This window comes from Strix aluco, chromosome 5, assembly GCF_031877795.1.
Source record: "Strix aluco isolate bStrAlu1 chromosome 5, bStrAlu1.hap1, whole genome shotgun sequence".
NCBI classification, from domain to species: domain Eukaryota; kingdom Metazoa; phylum Chordata; class Aves; order Strigiformes; family Strigidae; genus Strix; species Strix aluco.
Window position 1 is genome coordinate 46,174,829 of NC_133935.1, and position 24,331 is coordinate 46,199,159.

The window sequence follows — 24,331 nt, forward strand, 5'->3', positions numbered from 1 at the left end:
AATAACACTCTCAGGGCAGTGTGTTATCAGCTTTCAAAATTCCCATGAGGAAATTATGTAAATCTCTATTCAGACAAAGTCAACAGACTTGTAGGAGAGTCAAATAAGGGTAATTCCAGATGAATCAAACAAGGGTTATATATGAGTACCGTGGCTGGAGAAACAATCTGTCTGCCTTCCTGGTTGCATACATTGTTCACTGGACTTGCAGAGGCAGTTTAGAGCAAGGGGAGGAAGAGCTGCATGGATAACCAGTATAGCTGGGAAACAGTTCCAGAAAGCTGGAGAAGAACTGCAGTTAATTTTGGGTTTGAGCTATCATTTCTCCATTTTTAACTGTATGTTTGTTAAGAAATGTCATTTTAATTCAAAAATGAAAACAACTTTTTTCTTTTTTTTTTTCCAAAAAATGTAAAAATAAAAGAAGTTGAGAAGCATTTAGGGGAACAACTGTGTTAAAGTTTTACTTTTCTAAACCAAGAGGATTTGATAAAATCAAAACCATTAAGTGTATGTGTGTACCCAAACTGGTGGGTTTTGTACAGAGAAAAAGTTTCAGTCAAAACTTCTCTCCAGACAGGCAGATGGTTTATTAATAGAAAGGGTGTTTGCATGCCTGGCTGGAAGTTATGAAAGGGACTCATAGGGCACTGGACAGAGACTGCGGAGGAAGGTTTCTCAACAGCCCACTGAGAGCAGTGACCCAACATGGGCTGGAGAAACGTGCAAACAAGTGGTAACAACAGAGCTGAGGATTAGGATCTTTTGGCTCATTTACTTCCTGTAGTTGAATGCAAGAGCTGACCAGCTCTGCTTAGAGTTAGCCACCTGTTTGCTCAGCATTGCAGAGGGCAGCCAGCTTTTCAGCATTGATTAGATAACCAGAAATGTGGCCAACACCTAACCGCATGCTAACGTCATACTGCCGGTGTGCAGTGTGGGACTCCTCTCAAAAAAGGGTCACTGCCATCAGTGGTGCCCCACATTCCTGTGTGAAATGTTCCTTCATCCCTCCCCATAGTTTCTCAGCTGCAGGCCACAGGTCCCTCCATGTATGTGCACACTGTGCGGTGGACGGTTCCTTCTGTTCTTGAGGTCATTGTCTCAGACCAACCCTTTCTCCCCAGCATGGTTTCTAAGGAGCTCCTCTTTCTCAAGTCATTTCTCTTAGTGGGAAATGGTGGACTGCTGGTCACTGCATTGTATTATCTGGTGAGAAGTTAGGAGTGGGATCACCTTCTCCTTTGCAGATGGTCCCTAAAAACACTGCCTTCTTGTGCTTTCTGCTCAGGAGAGACAAAATCCCCCTCCTAGACCCAAAGCCAAAGCTGCAGGGGAAGGGCCTGCTCTGTCCTACCCATGCTGCCTGTGGTGAGGAAACAAGAGGCATCATTATATACTGAAAAAGCTTTCTGGCTTATATTTGCACATTCACCCATAGGGACTTTAATTCCTTTATTGTATTTATAGGTCCCCAGGCTTGGGAATATTAGTTTAAATGAGTCAAATGGTAACAGTTGAAGCTAAATCCCAACACCTGCTCTCATAAGATGTATCTGTCATCTTTGTTCAGCTGTTCTCCATCCTCCTTCACAATGGGCCTGTCCATTGTAATCAACACACACATTCTCATTGGCTTCATTGGCCAGATCCAATCTCCCTAGAAAAGCTCAGGGGTAGGAAACCTACACCACTGGCCACAGGGGCATGGGCAAAACGTTCATGTTTGTGCACAGTGTTGGGCATTATTGCACAATGTTTGCTTTTTTATTTTCTCTTGTTTGACTGCAGGTGGAGGTGTGGCCAACATCTCTTGAAGGAGGGGCACATGCTCTTGTAATATTTCACTTAAGCCTCTTGTATCTAGAGGAGGGAATGACCTTTTAACAATGCCTCTTGTCTAGTTTCGTTCTCATGGTCAATGAATCATACCACAAGCTTTGATCGACTAAGTGTGAAAATTACACCATAAGGTCATCTGTCTCTTTGAAAAAGCAGCTGTTCCATTTTTTCTGTCTAATTGAGTTTGTCCTGCTGAGAAGGACATGGAGTTTCTTTCATATCTCAAAGTGATGAGTTCCTTGCATAATTTCAGTGAATTTTGGGTAGGAGAGGGACTACTTCTGCTTATTGCTGCTTCATTCTCAGAGGAAATGTGGCAGGCTGATTTCATTATCAATGAAATGTAACTCACACTGGGCTGCTTAATGGCATTTCTGCACCAACCTGATTGTGGCACTGAGGGTCCTCTATATTTCACCTATTGCTGTAAGGTTGGCATTAGCTTGGACTGCTGCAGAGGCAGCATTTGAATTCCTCTGAAGTAAAGAGCACCTGTACAAGAGATAATTCTCCTGTTCCTGTTTGGCTAACTAAATGGCAAACTGATGCCTAGTTCTCACATTTCCCTGCAGTACTGTTGTGGTGAGAATGGAGGAGAAAAAAATGTAAACGGAATTAAAAAAAACCCTAAAACAACAAAAAAAGCCACAACACAAAACCAACAGCAAAAAAAAAAGCAACCAAAAAGCCAAACCCCTCAAAATCAAAGAGCTGCTAGAAGGCCCTCTCCTTCCCTACGTGTTAAGCACAGCCTTGAGCATCCAGTTTATAGCAGGGAATAACCAAAGCTGAATCACAGAAACTTCTGACCACTCTGCCTATGCTTAGGCAAGCACACAGATACAAGCAGTGTCAAGGCAAGGTTAAGACTGTGACTCAAGCCATTTTGAGATAGAGAGACAAAACCGTTTCTCCTAGTCATTAAAGCAAAACAAGGTCAAATCTAGGAAACTTTAATTTAGCTCATTAAATGAAGCAATGCAGACTATGTCAAAGCACTGGCTGTAGCTCCTTTACAGAAGCAAAGTTTTTTTCTGCTGAAGCTAATCAGCCTCAGTTCCAGTGATTCATATGCAAGGTTTCAGCCAGGTGCAATGACCCTGTGTGCAGACTAGAAAGTGAACAGCCCCTTGAGTAGAGAAGTACAGGTTTATGTGTATGTGTGCAATAGTATTGTACCTGCCCAGAAAAAGCCCTATTGTTATTTAGAGCAACTCTTTTCACAGTCAATAATGATCACTATTCTGATTAGCACTATGATTTAGCAGTGAGGGACATGAGGGAGACCACTGTGGAGCTAGTCCTACCATAAGAAGGGATGACATGTCCTTACCAAGCGTCCCTCTAGACCCATTCTACGTCCAATGGTGCCCAGGTCTGGATGCCTAGGAAGAAGTATAAGCAACTGCATAAATGATCTTTTCAAAAAAGGGCATTGCAAACCATTTGGACCACCATTTTTTAACAGCCACATTTACTCTATTAACACTTCATTGTAAAAATAATTTAGCTCTTGATCCCTCCCTTACTTCTTATTCTGGCAAATCTCCCAGCTTCAGTGAGGAGGTAGGTCAGGGCCCAGTCTACATAGACACCTTTGGAGATGAAGAGTGACAGGTCCTATTACAGTTTTATACTGTTATAATAAACCTATACTGTTTTATTATTGTCCTTAGCTTAGATATTTCCTCTGTGTTCAGGTATAATGCAAATGTGAGGTTCAGGGAAGTGAAATAGGCTACTAATTTCATCCTGATTCCTTTAGCCACATCATCACTATTGAATTCTCTAGAAATTTTCTAGAAGGACTGATTGTTGTTGGATACATTTTACTAAAATAATATGAACTCTTTTCCAAAGTCACTGCATTCTTGGGTAGTCAATAAGCTCTGATGCTCATCAATAGAGAAAACTAGCCTGAGCTTTAATCAAAGGTGCATTAACTCACATCCTGTTGTTTGGCTCTATGATTGCAAAACTGAAATGACTGAACACAATGTGGCAACATACATGCTTTAGTAGCACTGCTGCCAACTGTTCTTGGCATAAAATGAGTTGACTCATCTTGAAAATAGGCCTCTGTTACTTAAAACTGGGGCAGAATGTAAATGCCTGCCTTTCTGACCATCACCAACATCACTACTGGTGTTATTTGTGGAGCACCAGTTTACTCTCTCAGAAGGGATCTGCAAAAGATGTGACCCATTAAGCTGATGTATTACAGTAAGATGAAATCACTTGTATGATGAGATAAACCTGTAGACTACGAGTAAACCTAATGCAGACTACGAGTGTTTTGGGAGGTCTGTCTGTGTAAACAATCTGTCTGAGCTGAGCTCATTCTTCCTGGCAAGAAAAGTACTCCGTACCCATTTTGCTGGTTCCTTGGGGATGTGCACTCCATTATCCTAACCTTGAAAATAGCAGGTGTGAGGAGACAGAGAGCATGTAAGGGAGAAGAAGGGCAGTTTGTATGGGGAGAAGGATTACTAATGAAAGGTGCCCTCCTGAAAAGACTCACTCTGGACACTGGATACTTTTCATTTCTTTGTAATCTTAGCTAAGTTATACTATGTGAGAGAATAGATTTACATTTTCCCACCTGCTTTTATGCAAAGAGGATGGTAACTATTTAGTTTTTGACTGATTTTCCTTCATTATGTCATGTCACAAAAGCCTACAAATGTAAGATGATAACGCAGGTCTGTAATTGGACCTGTGTGAAGTGCTGGGTTGAGCTGGATATGGCATGCATTCCCTCCCCGTGCATGGAAGTCCTGCAAAACCTATTCAGCATCCCTTTCTTCTGTGGAAGAAAAGCTATACTTCTTAATACATGTAATTATTCTGATTAATACAATCCTGAGAAGCAAGGGAATTGGTAATGACTGTCCATTGTTATTCTGTATCATTGTTGTTCTGTAGACTTACACCCAAATTACCGGTTTAAATATTGGAAGAGATGTGGTCTTCATCATGACCAAATCCTCCTGGTACTGTCTGAAAATCCATTATCCTGCATAATAATAACCACAGTAGTAATAGTAGACAAATTCCTGCTTCTACTGGAAATATTAAAAAAAAACCCAAAACCAACCAACCCAGAAAAGAAAAGAAGATAGAACCAGGTAAGGATCCCAATATAATTTAGTTAAAATGAGAATTGCCTTCCTCACCCTAGCCCCCTCTTACATTCAGGGCAGTCTGTTGCCACAGCCTGGAACTAGGATGACTCAGTAAATCTTTGTTAGCCTTTCCTCCCTTCTTCCCTTTCCCTCCCTGCTCCATCCTCCTAGTATGAGGAAGCCTTAGTAGCACTGGCTTGGTGCAAACTGTTCCTCACATAAAAGGTCTGAGACTGGAAAGTGGCAAATAGTTGGGCACTCATCCCTCTGGCTGGAGTAATTGTGTGCTGCAGGAGCTCAGATAACAAGTGACAGCCTTTAAAAGCACTAATTTCCTAGACAGTTTTTGGTTAGTGCTCCTCATCCAGCTGGCAATACAGGGAGAGATTGTTGGATGAGTCCCACAGGAGCTGGAGTGTTATTTCCCCCTGCTCTTTCTGGGAAACCCTGGTGTTTGGGCCTTTTGAACTAATTTTTTGTGTACTGCCATGTTTTTGAAGCCGTACGTGTATTGTGGACCTTTTTGAACAGTGGCTGGGGTGGACTGAATTCAGTAGCTCAGGTTGATCTTTTCAGTCTCCTCTTTCCACTGTGCAAACGTGACTGCAGCAGCAAACAAGGGACGGGATGGAGAGCAGAAAAGAGGACTGTAGGCACCAGGATGTTGGGCGATCCCTCTGGCTTATCTGTGATTTTGTGGCTATTTATAGAAAGTTTTTGGCTTCTGACTCACAGTTAGTGAGGTTAACCATGTTGCTTTTTAAAAATTGAATGCTAGACTGTGCTTTTACACTTGTGGCATCCCACTGCCTGGAGATTTGACAGGTGTAAGTTCTGCAGTGGTGACCCAGGACAGGCAAGCATTGCCTGTTTAATAGAGAGTAAAGTCTTAAACATGGGTATTTATACTGCATGCCATCACGCACATAGCTGGGCAGCGTGCACATAGTTATATAAAGTCCTGGAGAATTTTGCCTAATTCAAGGCAGAGCCCAGGCAGCTTTGCACCAGTCCAACCCCAGCTACCTCAGTAAGGCCAGTGCCCCTCTGGTCCTACCAGTCCTTCCATCAGAAATGCATGCCAAGGCTTGTCATGGGTCTCCTGGAAAAGGCCTCCTATGGTTGGGTGCTGAGTGGTGCAGAGTGCCCTGTCCCTGGTAAATGTGTGGATAAAGTCATCCTCCTAGTGCAGAAGTCTTTGGGGAGCGCAAGTGCAGCTCGCTGGATGATTCAGAGGTGTTGACACAAGATGGCGGCAGGTTAGGATTTCTCGCTGTAGCTGTTGGCCTCGTCTTCCTGCAGGGAGTCATGTCCCCAGAGCAGGGGTGACGGGGAGGCTCATGAGTCAGCTCCTAAACCACCAGAGCCTGCAGCCTAGCATGTTATGGGAAACTGCCATTGACCTGGGGTCATGCTGTTAAGCCATACTGTAAACTGCAGCTGCTTAGGAGCTGATTCACATCCCTCTCATCCCTTTCTGCTGAAACCTTCATGGATACTTTTGGTGTCCTTGCTTCATCTGACATTGCTTGTGGATCAGCCTGAAGCCAGGAATGAAGTTCTCCTGCAGGAGTAAAAGAGGGTGCTCCAGTTCACCTGCTTGAGCAAAGATATTTCTTTTCCTTGGTCTAATTGTCCTTATACTGTCAGTCTGACTGCTGGGTTATGACCTAAAATCTGAGCTTTGAAGAAGTTCTGTGTGCACGGAAGAGTCTTTCTATTAAATAGAAACATAGCAGATGTCCAGTCCATTCTTTGAAATTACAATCCAAGACTTGCTTTTGTTGGGCCTTTCTCTGAGCCTTGAGGGATGGGCCTAGAGAAGAGAAATGGTCTGATTCTCTTCAAACACAATATATTTCAAGTCATTGTAATGTAGCAGGGAGAACCAAACCCAACATCTTTTCTTTGTTCTTGATATTACAATGGTATTCAAAGACCTGAGCTGACAAGAGCCATCACACAAGTACATAGTGGAAATCTGTGTCTCTTGTGAAGAGCTTCAAGTTGACAGTCAGTGAGGGCATTAATATTTCATATTAATGAAATTCTGCAGAGGGAAGGAACTGAAGAACACAAAGGAGGGAATTACCTTACCTTGTATGAGCTACCTAGTTTTGTTAGTCAAAGAAATTGTCATTTTTGATGGTGATTTATCTAAATTTTAGACCAATGTTGAAGACCAGCATTTGTGCCTCTTCATTGACAGGAGAGGAGACCCTGCTTCACTGGCATAGACCAGGTGCCTAATTTTTAGGTGGATAAACTTAAGTGAGAGTGAGTCCCAGTTTTGTCTCCATTTTCACTGCAGTAAGGTTAAGAACTGAAACTGGAGCACTCTCAAAGGACATAACGTACTCTTGCTCTGTCATCTGTTAGCACTTTGTTTCTTTAGAGGCTTTTGCATAGCGTTCAGGCGCTTCCAAGAAACCGTTTTTGTCCTGTCCATCAAAAGCAACACCAGAAACCTTTAATCATGTGTCTTGGTGTTAGTAAGGCTTTTGACGTGATCTTACATCACAGGCCAGTGAAATATTGTCCAGATGAAGCTATGGTGAGATGGGCACCAGAATACCTTAGAAAGGTGAAGTCAGATGGTAGTCACCAATGATTTGCTGTCTAACTGAAGACTACATTGTGTGAGATTTGGCAAGGGTCCATCCTAGTGATCTGGATGATGGAACAGACTGTATATTTATTCATTTTTCAGGGGATGAGAGCCTGGAGGGGATTGTAACCACACTGGTGAGATGAGCGAAATTTCAAGGGATCTTGACAAATTGGAGGAATAGTCTTAAATAGCCAGTATGGAGTTCAGTGAGGGCATAGTCTTAGGAACAATCTGTTGCAGGTTAGGAAATGAATATGTAGTCATCAATTCTGCTGAAAAACATGTGAGGGGGTTGATAATGCATCACAAACTGAAATAAGTACTATACCGATGAGAGAAAAGCAATCATCGAGTGAGGACACTTAAATGGGAGGGTTTTAATGTAAAACAGCTAATATAGTTGTTCCACTTCACTGGAGTACTGTACTATACTGCACCCTTGAAGAGAGATGGAGGGAGCCTAAAGGAAAGCAACAAAGATACCCTAGAAAATATAACCCATAAAACAGTTTGAAAGAACTGGGACTGCATAGTCCAGAGGAGGAAAATCTGAAGGAAATGTAGGCTGAAGTCTTCAGATAGGTAAAATATCATCATAAAGAGGGTGGTGGTTGATTTCCTCCCCCACCCATATTCTGCCTTAGGTGAACAAGGAGCAAGACGATGAGATTACAGTAGAGGAAATACATCATAGATGTTTGGCCTGCAAACGCAGCAGAGTACCAGGGTACTTTAAGAGACTGAGGAGCTTTAATCACTGGCAGCTTTTAATAACGAGGCCTTTTCAAGCCTATATTCTAGGAATCTGTTCTCACCCACTTTGTGGTGAAGCAGCACATACGACCAAGTGCCTGGAATAGTTGTCAGAAAACACAAATTTTTCAGCAATGGAAGCTCTTCTTGCTGTTTGCTCCAATCTTTGTCAGAACTTATATCCCTATCCCCACCACTCCCACATTCTTCCATAACTGTCAGAAAGAGGGATTCGCCTCAGCTTGCAGCCTGCATTTTAGTTTAAAGCGGTTAAACAGCTGCTCATGCTGTCCATGCACACACACTGGCCTGAAGACTTGTTGGTAGAGCACTCGACAAGCAGTGCAGCCCCTTTCCATCATGGGGCTCAACTTCTCCAGGATCATTTCATCATCTCTTCAAGCCAAATAAGAGCAGTTCTGGGGGTGGGGCCGAGTGATGGTTGTTCTAATCTGTCTTTCCTCAATGTAAGCAGCATCTTTATGAGGACAGCGAAGTACTACCAGCTGGAGAATTAATTTAGAAAATTTCCTTTTATGGAAGAAGTCTTTTTCTAACACTACCAAAGAGAAGCTTTTAAAGAACAGCACTAATTTGAAAAGCTTACTGTTTCCTTTTAGGCTGTGGATTCAATCTAAATAAAGTGCATCTTCCCATTGCAGCACAGACATTTTCAAGTGCACTGACAGCAACAGGGAGATTTTGGTTATCAGTGAATCTGTCTATATTTTATTCGCCTAACAAAATAATTTTGTTGTTAAACATTAAACATCCCATATCAGATGGGAGGAATCTGATTTTCCTTATCAGGGACAGATCCAGCTGTGCTGGTGGATGGAAGAAAGGGGAAAGGGAGAAACAGGGTGAGCTGCATAACTGAATGGCCATGGCTACACCGTGCAGCTGAGGGGGTTGTGCAGGCTGCAGTACCGATGCTAATGCAAGAAGGGGGGACTCCAACCACCTTCACTCCTTCCCCCTTCAGTACATATGTACCTTGTCAGTCCATGCGAGCCTCCAGACAACCATCCTGCTATCAGCATGCAGTAACGCAGCTCACTCTGTGCACTCCTATGCTGATGTAGGAATCTTGTTTCAAAAGACAAGGCACTAAATTTTTTTTTGGATTCTCATTTTGTCAAGCATGGGTGTTTTGCTTTTGATTTTTCTTAAGGTCTCTTAATGCCAAACCGTTTCAGTCCGCATTTTCCCTTTACTCTATGTTCTTGCTTGTATGTGCCATTTAGGCTAGCATTTCCACAAACGTTGCTGATTTGGGACCTAGAGACAATTTTAGGAGGTGTTTAGCACCCAGAACTCCAGTTGAAGACAGCTGTAACTGAGTGAAGCAGAAATTGGGGCTAATCCATGCAAGAAGCTTACAGACTGTGTCGGGTCCAATCCCTGCTGCGTCCTCAATGTTCTGTGTCTCTCCAGCCCTAAGCGATGATGTCACCTCCTTCCTAGTTCATAAAAGACCTGGATTCAGATAGACAAAACATTTCCTTCTGATTGATCCAGAATGATTTCTTGGGGTCTGGCAAGGTAGTGGAGACAGCTATCTGCTAAGCCTTAGCCTGGTGTTGTAGACTTTATCAACTACAGCAACAATCTGTTTCAGAGGATCACCTGAGTGTTGGGCTTGGACTCATTTAATCAGTGCAGAGGATCAGTGCCCGATTTCCATTCTCCTAAGGAAGATTTTTTGCTCTTTTCACATTATGTCAACAAACCATGAACCTGTCAAATTCCACTGCTTCACTGTAATTACAGTGTGGGCATGAGAAATTATTCACAGAGTCAAAGGTAGAGTTGTGGCTCCATAAATATGTTTGTCAAACTGACCTCAAGCTGGCAGGCAGCATCAGTGCCAAAAAATATTTAGCAGGTGCAAGCATGCCAGCCATTTGTGGCATGCAGTATGTTTCTTTAACAAGTAGATGGCTCACTGTGCGGTTTTAATATCTGTGGACAATTCTCATGTGCTTCTATTTATTTACCATGGTATTTTAACTGATGCTATGCAGAGCTGTGTTTGACAGCCACGCACCTCACAAAACCATTCTCTCCTCCATTTCTTACTTGTGCTCCAACTGCAATGTTTGTACTTTTTTTCTTTTTCCAAGTGATTGGAATCCACTCAAACTTCAGAGAATTGAACATTTGACATAAAGAGGAATGAGTTCATCCTAAAAGGCAGGGTACAAATGAGCAAACAAACAGGCCCATGAGCCAGACCTGATGGAGAGAGATCAGGAAGGAAGAAAAGACAGTGAAGAGTCAGGATGAGAAATACATGAAGGATAAGTGATTGCAGCAATACATCTTCTAATGTGTAAAAAGATCATTCTTGATTGTGAGGGGGAAGCTTCATTAAATGGCCAAGGGAAAAAAAAAAGAAAAAAGAAATTAAGACTATTTAACAAGAAGCACAAAGCCATGCATGTGAGACTTGCTTACTGGTATTCTTTATATCTCATCATCCTTATTTAAGCAAGTTGGTTGTGTTTCACTGTTTTTTCAGCCTGGAAGGAAGGACAGAAAGGTATTAAACCACAAGATAGCTGGGGTAAGAAGAGGGGTGTGGAGCCTGCAGAGCACTGACTTTAAGTATCCTCAAGCCTCTGAAGGCTTCACGCACATGTAATGAACGTAAAAGGGTTGGTTTTGGGCTTTTTTTGGTGTTAACACCAGTGACTTGCTTGTCTTCTTGCAAGACTAAGGGATTTTTGGCACACATATACCATGTTTGCTGCTGTTGTGAAGAAGAAAAAGGGTGGCAGACCCAGGAAGCCAATGGCAAAGGGTCAGTCATGGAACCAAAGCAAAGGAAGAGGCATGAAAAGCCATAAAACCAGAACGTGACTCTAGGCAACACCACATCCAACTAGTCTTAAATGTCCACAAGGTGCTTCCCAGTAGTTTAATGCCTAAAGTGACTGAGGCTGAAATTCACTGAGCCCTTTAGCCTGGTATATGATGACATTCTTGCTGAACGAAGCTGGTTTTGTGCTCGCTGGCAGGTGCAGTTTCTTTCTTCATATTCAGCCAGCAAGAACAGAAAAGTGGGAACAGAAGAGGAATATCTTGAAAACATGAAAGGTACTTTGTTCAAAATCAAGATTCAATTCTGACCAACTTGGAATGAGAAAATTGCTTCCTCTACACGTTTGTCACCCATTAAAAATGGAGCATAAGGCCTGGCTTGCCAAATTTTGTTTACTTTTTCATTACAAAATTGTTTGAAAGAAGCTTTCCTTGCAGTTTCCCTGTGTAAAAAGAGCATAGGACTGACATGCAGTCTTGTGCCACTGGATCTAAAACTGGAATCAATGGTCCTCACAGAAATAAAGCTGAAGGCAGGAATGAATGAACATGATTGCAACGAACTGGTGAACAATGGAAGAGCAGAGTTCTTATTGTTGCTTAGACTAGATCTCAGCAGCCTGGCTTACGTCAGCTCTCTGCTCCTGGCTGCATCTCGCTCACCTCCTTCCCTCCTTCCTGCAGCAACAAAACTGTCTCTGAAGTTTAGAGGACATCACACTGGGGGAAGATCTATCAGAAACCACACCAAAGCTGTTGTGGATGAATGTCAGATGGGTATGGTTGTTCACAGTCAATGAAAATACTTGCAAGGTAATTTAATCAGTTCATGGAGAGAAATAGAGAACAAAGATTTCCCTCCTACATGTGACATGCATAAAAAGCCTTTGGAGCCAGGCCTCCCCATCCCCCTCTGCAGCACGTGGCCGCAGGGGCAAGACTCCCCTTCTTCCCCTTCCACCCTCTCATTAACTCCTGTTGGTCTGTATTTCCTCTGCTGGTCAGCCCAGCGCTGCTGGGGTTTGGAGGAGACACGCACCCAGCCTCGGCGCTGGGGAGGTGCACATCAGTGCCTGCAGGGGAACCTGAATTCGGACTTCCCCACTCCCTGCCCAAATCCCCTCATCAGCAGGGTGCTGTGCAAAACTTGACCATGAGACCTTCTGCCCATCACTTTCTTGGAGGAAAACCAGAAGCATTTGTGATGTCTTGGCAGGTGTGTTGGGAGGTTTTTGCAGGCTGCTGTAAATACTCAAATACCTGTAACCCACCTAACCTACATGAAAGTGCTCTTTGGATCTTGTCCTTATTATCCGCATGGCTTTGATAACATTGGTGGGCTTATGCCCACCTAGCTTTGTCTTTTATGAACACGTAAGATACAGAAGACATTTTTAAAGAGTATAATTAATGTCACCCTTTCCAGAAACTGCAGTGGCATAATTACTGTAATAAAAATCCCATGCTTGTTTCTAATTTTAATATTGCCTAAGCTCTGACTTTAAAATTCTATATTGTGATGTTTGCAGCACAAATCAGTTTTTAAACATAATGGTGTGCACCATTGGCATTTATAAAGTGTTTCTACACACTCACTGTTTTTTTGGTCCCACTCTGAAGGCTGCTTGAGAGCTGCATATTCTGTTGTAAACAGTTCTGGAGAAAATGTGCTCCTCTATCTCTAACCCCCCTGTAATGCCTGCTTCAAAAAGTTGATATGTGGAATCTGGAGACTATTTCACAGATGTGGAGCAGGACCTCCCCATCAGCCATTGGATCTGACCAGATGAAATTTATAACATCTGCTGTTCCTAGTCAGACACAGCTTTCTGTTATTCCAGCTGTTGCTGAGCATGCATTAAGCAGTTCCAATTAGTTAAACCTCCTCCTAATGTTACAGCAGCTTGTTTCTTGCTGCAACTGAAGAAATATTTTTCAGACCTTAAAGATTTATTTATAGCTCTGGTATTGATACACCCCCTAATGAACTTTCAGTTTTTAGGCCAAAATACCAGAAGCCACCAACTGTCAATAAGAACAACAGATTGAATAGCATCACCCCTCTCCAGAATTCAAATGGTGTTGCAAATGAGTAGTGAAGTCCCTCTTCTGCACTTAGGAAGAATGAATAATGTAAGGATTTAGACTGGAAACAGGCTGCCGCAAATTAAGACAGAGAAACCCAAAGCTTTTGCCCTGGGATCTACTAGGTAATGCTGCTTACTATTGGCTACTTTGATCTGATGCATCTTTTGTCTCAGCTACTTTCAGTTCCTACTATCGTTCATTGCTGCAACACACATGCAGGGCTCATTTTAGCCATGCTGCAGTACTTCAATTCAGAGGGCTGTGGATTGGTGTGAGATTAAAGCAAAGACAACTGCTGGAACAGACCTTTCATCAATGTCCCCCAGCTCTAATTCAGCGTGACACTCCTGTCCAGCTCTTCGCGGGGCTGCGGAGCTCTGCAGTGAGCATCTCCCAGAGGTTTTGCTGGTTAGAACCTGTGGCCAGCAGCACCATAAAAAACGTGCCTCTGATTTACAGGAACATGAAGACTTTTAATAAGGTCATTTTTTCTTGTTAGTGTCTCTGTCAAGAGAATGAGGCATCATATTTTAATGGCCAATATATTTTGTTAATTATGGCTTTTCATTATTTTTCTTTGACCTTGTCAACAGTCAGCATTCTGATCGTGTATATACATTAAATGCATTCATGTCCCTCTTTCTAATGATCCAAGCTGTCAAGCAGGGGTTGAATAGTCAGGCAATGACTCTGCAGAATAATGAAAAGATCAAAGCAGTGCCATGAACTTCCCCAGTTTGTGCAGTGCATGAGGCATTCACTTTCCAATATTTCATTCCTGTGACAACAGCTGGAGGAGGGGTATCAGACTCTTCCAAGACCTGCACAAATTGCAGCAGAGTAAGCTCAAGCGGTTGTCGCTTGCACAGTAGTAAACAAAAGCAGCCAGCAATAAATGGCGCAGAGGCATAAGGTCAGAAGATATGGCCTTCTGTGCATTGTTGGGGAAATAGGAACACTCTCCCTGACGTGGGAGACCGCCAAGCACCGTGCAGGGGCCTCTTATAACCCAGCTGCAAGTCTAAAATAGTTTTGCTGCAGTCACTTACCTTGTGCCCCTCTCCCTTTCTGTGTACAGATCCTCCCCTCCTTTGTCAAGACTGCAAGCAAAGAAAATCCCTGAAAAGTCTCAGTAACTGTTGTCCTTTTTTTTTAATAGTACTTCTCTGAAAGTGCACTGATTTGTGCACTTTTTGCCTGAGAATATTTTCTCCTGATGATTCTTCTTCTTCATCTTCCTTATTTTTTATTTTGTTGCTTAACCTAGGAAAATCAGTTCCCCTTTGATAAAGTGTGAAGCTGTTGTGGCTTGTCAATAATTTGTCATTTGATCCTTTGGTCAGTGTGGCTCATTATCTGTGTGGGAGAGGTACTATCTTCTGCCTTGTGTGAGTTACTTAGGGGAAAAAAGCCAAATGCATCTAGCATCTGTTATGGTTTTCCTTCCCAGTGTTTGGGATTTTAAATAGCTATTAGTACACATTTTTTCTGCATTTTTTTACTAAGTACAAACAGGCAAATAAACACATAAACCTGACTGTTGGGCTCACTTACTGCAGTCTTACTGAGATAATTAAAAATGGAACAATGCAATGATAACATTAAGGTTATAATTAAGCCAGAAACTATAAATCAATGGGTTCAAATTATCCAGCCAGTAAACTCATCAAGCATGTAATGAAATCAAATCATGAAGTTAACACTAGAAGCAATGGCGTTGTATTAGTTTGTCTTCAGAGGGTTTAAGGTAGACCCAGCTTCCTTTCAGTGAAGCCCACTAGCAGCAATGTGGGTGCCCTGAGCCCACTCACAGAGAAGAACCATTGACATGAAATGCCCTGAGCAAGACATAATTTGCACCAGTTTCCTTAGACCCTGGTGGAGGGATGGTGCTCGGTTTGTGACAATCCCACATTGCTTTGCACAATCATTAATTCCACTTTAGCAGTCTGTTGCATATTTTTTTCTGATTTCTCCCTTTCCACACAATAATGCAAGCTTTCCTCAGCAGTGAATCAATCAATGTTTGTAGTAGCTTTTGAATAATGTTACTTTTTAATCCAGAAGCTAATGACTAGTTTGATGGCACCTTGGTGTTTATTTCTGGGAACCTAGCCTCATGTAATGCATATCCATATGTGCACTTAACAAAGGTGTCTCTTCATTAAACAAAGGCAAAAGGTTGACTCTGTATTCCTCCTGCTTGGAGATTCAGGACCCATGAGCTCTCTTATGGCAGTCACTGGTTGCTGCCCAGAACTGGGAGACAGAGGCTCTGTTAAGGTTAATTTCTCAGTGAACTGGCTACACCAGAGGACAAGGTCATTCATTTCTTCTGCCTAGGGAAGGGATGGGGTGCGCGGCTGTAAGTGTTGTTGATTGATGGTGTAAGCAATTGAGACAACTGTTTCTCTTCTGCTTCACCTTTTTTTTTTATAGGGATTGATTCTAATTTCATTAGGCCTGTTTTTAGACATGCTTCCTATTTTCAGAGCTCTCCTCTATAAGCAAGTCATGCCTGGTCACAGGTTCTTCTTAGGTGTCACTCGTCCCAACAGTTCATCTCTCTCCTCAGCTTGCCTATAGCCAAAATCACAAATTTGTTGGCCTGTGGGGCACTACAGTCACTGACCCAGGCTGGATGTGACTCCCTGGTGTTGGTGATGTCCTCTGCGGCTAACCTGGCTTTGCCCGCTGCCCCGTGGCTGGAGGCAGCATGGCAGCAGCCCCCAGAAAACAGAAAAGCCAGCAGCAGGCAGGTGAGGGGCCGAGGTCATGCTGAGCAGTGGTGGGAAGGAGGTGGCTGTGTCGGCATGGCTGGGTAGCAGATCAAAAGGAGAGCATGGAGGAGGTTCATATTGCCCATGTTTCTGCAGCTTTATTGTGATCTGGAGACAGCAGCTTCCAGGGGGCAGAAAAACGTGAGCAGAGCTAGAAACTGTCCCTTCTAGCCCACACCACACCCCGGGGTGACAGGTGGAGGTGCTTTCCAAGAATGTAGGGGAGACACTCTTCGGGGGCTCATCAGAGCCCTCACAGCTCCTCTCTGCACAAAGTAAACAGCCTTTTGTCCAATGTGCTGCACCACCTGTCCTGTTCTTCAGTACGGTCTGACTCACATTTTATATCCAGTGACTATCCCTTTAGTTCCCTTTATTTTTAGTTTGGTTTATTTTGGTTTGAACCATGATGCAAAAGGATATTTGCCTTGGGAGTGTCCTCTTTCCACCCCATCATCACAACTCCCCCAACAGCTGCTTTCTAATCTCCCTGTTTTGTTTTTAATCTCCTTTTTGGGGGTATAGTGATACTGTTTACCACCCTCTCCACAAGGCAGCTATTGTCAATGCAGGCAATATGTGTTGTTTGCATTCATCATGAGGAGGGGCCATGCAGAGCCAAATGCAAGCTTGGGAGAGGCAAAAATAATTCCAGCCCCACATAAGATTCAGGTTATTGCCAGGAAAAATGAGACTTTGCTGATGACAATGGCATGTGAAAAATACTCTAGAAATATAACTAAAGTATATCCTGTGTTCATATCAGTAAACAGCTGGAGGACTGTATGCAAAAGTTACTTCAACAAGGGAAAATGCCAAGTCCTGAACCTGGAGAGGAACAACCCCATGCACCAATATATGGTGGGAGCTGATCAGCTGGAAGGCAGCTTTGCCCAGAAAGACTTTGGGGTCCTGGTGGACAACATGAACAACCAACATGCCCTTGCAGAAAAAAAGGCCAGTAATACCTTGGGCTGCATTAGGAAAAGCATCGCCAGAAGGTTGATGGTGATGATCCTTCTCCTCTCTTTAGCACTGGTGAAGCCACACCTGGAGTGCTGTGTCCAGTTCTGGGCTCTTCCAGAGGCTCACTGTCAGAGGCATAAATGAACCATTTATAAAGTAAGATAAAGCCAGAAGAGAGGGACTGAGCTAAATCTGCAGCCCTTCTCCTTCAGGAGCCTAATTTATGTTGGCGGCTAGGAGCTCTTGCTGATTGTGTCAAACCCCTTGCCATGCTGGCTCTGCAAAATGCAGGATTTGTTCCCAGAAGGGCAAGACAGACCAGTGACAGGTCGGAGGTCAGCTGTGCCACAAGCTGTTAGGGTTAGGAACACACAGCCCTTATGCTGCTGGGGAAGAGCTGAAATCCCTCTTTCAGTATGCGCAAAGCCTTTCCTCCTATTTTCTAACAATTGTAAGATATGAATCAGAGTACCTATATTAAAAGAAGTTGAAGGATAACAACAATATGATCGCTATAAGATTCTGTATTCCATTATTTTTAGCTACTTTAAATCAGCAGGAATTTCCCTCCCATTTTCCTCTGTCACAGGTGATATACAGCCTTCCCCACAGCAGTTGCTAATGGTGACTGCTGTAGCTCAGACAGATCAAGACACCTATAAGAGCACTATTGCTGCTGTACTTGTTCATCTGCTTCAGGGCTCACAGTTCACTAGCTGCTGGCTTTGAGGTCACTGAGAGAAATATTTGCTTTTCCTCCTTTGTTCTATCAAGATTATTTTATGTCTCTTCTGGATGATCATTGTGTCTTATGATAGAGCAGAACAAAATAAACCTGTGACTTCAAGCGTCTGTGGACCTCTCTGTATTGTTCCAGGGTGATTTAATAAGGGATAGGAGCTCAAAATAATATGCAAATGCCTGATTTTTGAGACATGGGAAAAGGTTGATGGTGGTATTCCAGGGCACTCCTACTTCCAGGGGAAAGAGGAGTCTTTTCTCAGCCCTGTCACCAGTTTCCTGCTTGGTCATTCCCCTGTATCTAGAACTGCTATCAGACTAATATTTGTAAAATTGCATTGAGCTTTTAAACTTATTCTGGAAGTATAAAATAATATTGCCTGTGTCATATATACAGAATGAAACATAATGAAAGGAGGAGGTGGATGATGCATCCAGCAGCACAAATACCTTACAGTGTTGGACTTAGTACACCCTCAGTTCTGTGTTCTTATTTTTAATAAGTGGGTTTCTAAATGTTAGTAGTGGAAAAAATTCTCTCTTCACTTTTTGGACTTATAGGACAAAATTCAAGACATGCTTTCACTCAGCCTTCCTTTCTCACACACACACAGAGGCAAGCACACGGCACTCTGGAGTCTGAGGGAGGAGGCATTCAGTGGTAATTAGATGTGTTATATTTCACAGTATTGGCACAGTCTAAGAACCATTACAGATGTGCTCTATTGACAGGAGAGATTTTTCTTACTTTGCATCAAAGACATTTACACTGGGGTTTGCAAAAGAATTTAAGAGGGTGAGGTGCCCAAATCCTATTGCTGCTTGGGTGAAATTGCTGCCTTGCTGCCTTCAGTTCTGTTCCATAAAATGGTATACACATGAGTGCACTTCACTGGTGTCACCAGCCATAATGTGTCCCCAGGATTAATGACAGTGTTTGAAAGAGAGGGCTGACCTCTTCCCTTTCCAGAGCCTTTTTGCTCCAGTGAGTTCTTCTGATGCACCCAGACTGATATAAATCATCTCTAGTGCCTTTGCACTCCTTCTTTCAACTTATTTTTTTTCAGTGTGCACGTGTGTGAGAGAGGAGGAGAGACAGGGAGAATAAAGGATTCATGAAGGGCGGATGCCTGAGCTAAGGACAGACTGAACATGGAGGGAGTCTGCAGGGCAGATCTGGGAAGGCTGGGGGAAAGCGTGATTTCAGAGCCAGGTAAATGAATATTTTGTGATGGCAGTGGTCCTTCCACTGCAGGGATACAGATTTCATAACATGTTAAGGTAAAGTTCACTCTCCATGCACTGGCAGGCTCCTGAGTAAGAGAGCAACTCCCTTGACTGTGTTTAATAAGATATAGAAAGGCGTTTGAGACAGAATGAAGAATGTTTTCAAACTGATAGTCTGAAAGATGTGTCCAGTTGATGGTAATTTATGCATCTTCTGCTTCAAATTTCTTAAAATGTAAGAAAGGAAAGGCAGAGGCAGGAGACCAAAGTGTGGAAGGAATGCAATTAAGGAAGGTGAAGTGCTGTGTCCATGGGGTTGTACTATGCTCCTCTCTCCACCAGAACCTTCATGACAAGTTAATGTCCTCAGGCTCACATTCAGCTATGGCAGAGGTGAATGACACCTGCAGCATTCCACCAGCCTCCTTCAATTACAACTACTGTAACTTCAGTGTGGCTTTGTGACTTCTTCAGCCTTCATATGCACTTCTGCATGCACAGCACATGGTTTTCTATTGCTTTGCAGGTTGGAGGTCATTTGAAGAGCTTCCTGAAGGGCTCAGACTCCCAAATGTAGCCCAAAGCTACATTTTCCCTTGTACAAACTTATTCTTCACACAACTTGTAATTATATCTATACGTGCTTGTATATGTGTATAAAACTGAAATACAAAAAATCACTGTTTTCAGATGAATTCACATCAGCCTGGCATACCTGGCAGACAGTGTCTGAGGGTAAATGCCCCCTTCTGCTCACAGGGGCTAATGCCAGCAGGTGGGCAGTTTTCCTTCCCCAGGAGGCTCCAGCTCCTGCTTCTTATTCTCTCTCCCCAAATTAGTGGGCTCCACCTAGATCACATCACAAACTGTCACAGAATCACAGAATCATCTAGGTTGGAAGGGACCTTGAAGATCATCTAGTCCATCTGTTAACCTAGCACTGACAGATCAGGCACATCCTAAGGATGGCAGGGACATGGTGATGAAGCTGGCACTCCCAGCACCTGTGGGGAGGGACATCCCCACCTGCTGTCCACAGAATTCCTGGAGAAGCCCAAAATGTTAGATCTGACCCTAACAATATCTTTAATTGGACACAACTGTGGTGCTGATGCATTGCAGAGCAGGCTGGTGGCCAAACACCTCCAAGGGTAAAGACCTGGTGGCTAAATTACCCTCAGCCCAGTGGGGACCCAAAATGAGAATTCCCACAGCTCAACATTTGGACAGCTGTGGCCTCGCTGGCTCCTGGGTGGGATGTTAAGAACTGGGCAGTGGGGCTGGGAAGGAAACCACAGGGTAGAGACCCCAGTGATCTCTGTTTACAACTTGCTTTATATCATCTGTATTTTACAGCACATTCTTGATCTCAAATACAGCCCACTCAAGAAGTTAAACAGAAGCTCTATGTGCACAGATCAATACCTACACTACTGCTTCATGTTTTACTGCTGGTGTAATAATTAAATGACTTGCCATGAGTGCTGAGGCAGTCACAGTTTAAGCCAACTCCTCTAAACCTTTCTTGCTTTTCACTGCTCTTCCAATGTCTTCTAGATTGACATGCAAAATCTCTCTATCAGGCCAGTCACAGTCTCTGGAACAGATTTTGTTACCTATGCTAACCCGCACCCTGACTGCTTATGCATTCTCTCTGTCACAAACTGTGTCTGCATTACAAAGTAGACTTTTCATTTGAAAATGTGTCATCTTCCATATTCGCAGATGTACAAGGCATGTTTTCACAAATAATTCAAACCTGCAATGAGGCTGGAGGGAATACACGTTAATAATGTGCATAAGCACAGAGCCCTGAAGCACCCTGAACTTCATTTTTGGTATTAGAAAAGCAAAGCATCAACTGATTTGACTTTGATTTGATATTAAGGGAACGTTTTATTTGTTTAAATACTTGGGCAATTCAAAATTTGCAGAACCCAAAGCACCTCCCTGCGCACAGGACTTTGAGGGTAAGCCTCCCCAGGTGCACAGAGCTTACGCCACACTGTCGTGCTGCTGAGAGCGATTTGTGCGACTCAGCGTCAGGAGTAACAGCTGAATGCAGAAACAGCTCCTCTCCTTTGCAGAGGTTGCTGGTTGTTCAGAAAGCTTCCTTTTGAAGAATATTTCGACCATGTAACTATGTCTTGTCCAACAAGGTTGAAATTGTACCTTTCCTGATGAATAATTCCAGATCCACATTCTAACTGTTGTTTCCAAAGCTAGAGGTCATCCTAGCTCCTTATGCTGAGCTGAAACGTACCCACTTGCTCTTCCTGTTCACAGATAGCCACACCAGGTATGCCGAGGACAGTCATGACTGTCATGACTAGAGGAAAAACAAGGACATAACCTGTCATGCAGAGGGAGCTTTTTCATGGATTACAAATACTTCAGATCACTTCCTAATACACTTGCCATTTGTCATAGTTTTGCTTTTTGTGTTACATATTCTGTGCTATTTTTGAAACCTTTTTATACTCTACACCATAGCAAATGCTTTGAAAACTCAGTTATTCTTGCAGAAACGTAGATCTCTTAGCTCTGCCCTCCTAACCTTCTGATTTTGCAGCATCATCAGTTTTGCTAGAAGTTATGCATTTGCTCACCTCTTTCATACATGTAAAATTTGCAACATCCAGGACATAGTTTGATAAAATTAGCTTATTGTTTCCATATAGGCATCTGCTTAGCTGGTCTGACAGGGTACTGAATGCAGACTTCCCAATATCACGTGGCTTTATTTGTCCTGACCACCAAGACCTTCTCAACAGGGTGCAGATGACTGGCACAGGGAGCTCACGTTGTCTCATTTTGAACAATTTGTAAATACTGTGGGACAAAGTTCAAGAGATGAAAACTGTATTGCTTTTTATTAGCACGAGTCTACATCTATTCTTTTTCATTTTATCTGCTTGCTACTCCCTGGAGGTATGAATTATAAAAAAGTTTAGCAATGCAGAAATATTCATTTTCTCCATAGCCAGAACATTGAAAGCAACCAGCAGAACAGTAGTAGTCATGCCTTCATGAGCATAATAAATCACCATGTAAGCAGCTAACCAGAAGCTTTGAGAATACATTTAAGTTTTGACATTAAATTTAATCACACATCTTATCCAGACAGTAATACCTAGAAGACCAGATTTACATAACATGAAAATCAGTCACTACTTAAAACTGTGTATGAATACTTGCATCAGAAATCGCTTCTCTAGACACAGCATCTGACTGCATATTTACACAGTTAAATCATATTTCTCACCCTTCTTGTTGAACTGAGGAAATGTGCTGTTAAGTATTTGTTTAGATACTTATAAACATACCTAAAACTGTGTACACAGCCAGCTCATGGAAACCATGCCAGCCTCATTCTGCTTCTTCCTTTGTGTTGGTCATGTTTTCTCATCTCTTATTTCTCAGCTTAGTCTAAAATTGTAATCTTGTAGGCAGGTAACTACCTTTAACACCTACTGCCTCTAGCACAGTACTCCTTGCATAATTTGGGTCTTTAGGACTATTGTAGCACAAACATTTAAAGAACAAGACCTAGTAAGAGATTAAGAATACTAGGAAATTACTTCCCCCCTCGAAGATAACTACAGCAAGAAGTAGAAGGGTTTGGCTTTCCCTAGCTGGTCTGACCTTAAAAAAAAGAGCCTTTCAAGGGAGGAGTATATGTAGTCTGCTTTGACTGGCACTCTTCTGCTGAGGAAGGCTTTGGAGAAGCAGTTGGCCCCTGAGAAGAATAAGCTCAGGACAACCAGCCCTGAATCGCTTAACACAATTGCAGTTTGTTAAGATGAGGTTCAGTGGAGCTCTTTCATATCGCTCAAGGAGAATGTCATCTTTGGAAAACTACATTAGGAACTTAAATAAGTGGTGACCTTCAAGGTTGCAGGTTACCTGCCACTCAGGTTAAATTGTTAAAGTGTTAGGCAGGCCTCATCATATCTGAAAATCAAATTTGGGCTCATAGATATGGTTTATGGAATTGAAAAGAGGCTCCATGACTTAGAAATATTGTCCACTCTTCCCTAACTGTGGTTTATAGAGCTGTTTCCAGGAATCCACCAAAAGGAGAGCCTCATAACCAGAAGTGTAGCAATTTTTGTTTGCAAGTCCTTTTGGCCTTTTTTTTTTACACCTTTTTTCCTTGCATCCATCCACAACATCAAATTGAAATCCACCATCATTGGGCAGCAACTCCAATGATCGTGTAACAGGTCCAAACCTAGCTGGCTTCCCTCTGCATGGAGCACACAGGGTCTGAGAGTGGGGAGAGCCCCTTCTCCCACTGCTTCTTCACGTAGGGCTGGCTGGCAGGAACGGAGTGTACTGAGAAACAAGGGGAGGTCAGACTACTCCATAGCTGTGCCTCTACATTTCTTGACTGCAGCTAGTGTGGAGCAAGGGGATATAGCAAGCAAGCTTTCTCAGTCCAGCTGGCAGATGTAACACCTCCAGAAACCTTCTCCACTTACCACTATCTTTTCCCAGTGCAACATACGCAAGTTGAGGTTTTAGAGAACATGCATGTATAAGAACTCCTTTAAGGAGGTATACGTGCTATTTCCCTGGCTCCCTGGACTGCAGTAGCAATTAGGTAATGCTAAGTTACATTGCTTATCTCTCAGTTGAGGAGCTACAGAAGCCAGATATCAATTATACGCAGGGATTAAGGACATGACCCCAAATGAACCCCATTCATTTTCTCAGCAGCTCAAATGTCATCAGTCTTAAAAATCAATATGTAACACTGAATTATGAATAGTTTTTATCTGGAAAGTTTGAGAAATATTGATGTGGCTCCTGAGCAGTTGGTGCCACAAGATTAACGTGAGCTATGAATCTAGTTAGAGCTACACACACAGCAGAAAATTGACAAAGACAGGGTTAAAATATTGCCTGCTGCCTTTCAGAAAGAATTGAGTGATTTGCTTTAAATATCAGATTTGATATTCTCTAGTGTTGTGGTTTAACCCCAGCCAGCAACTAAGCACCATGCAACCACTTGCTCACACCCCAACCCCTCCCCCGGTAGGCTGGGGACAAGAACCGAAAATAAGTCAAACTCATGCATTGAGATAAGAACAGTTTAATAATTGAAATAAAAATTATTATTATCATTGTTAATAATAATAATAGTAATGAAAAGGAAGATAACAAAAAGAGAGTGAAATAACACCCAAGAAAGACAACTGATGCACAATGCAGTTGCTCACCACCCACTGATGATTGCTCAGCCAGTCCACACATCTGTGTGTTATCAATGTTATTCTCATATTAAATCCAAAACACAACACTATACTAGCTACTAGGAAGAAAATGAATGCTATCCCGGCAGAAACCAGGACATCTAGATAAGTTAA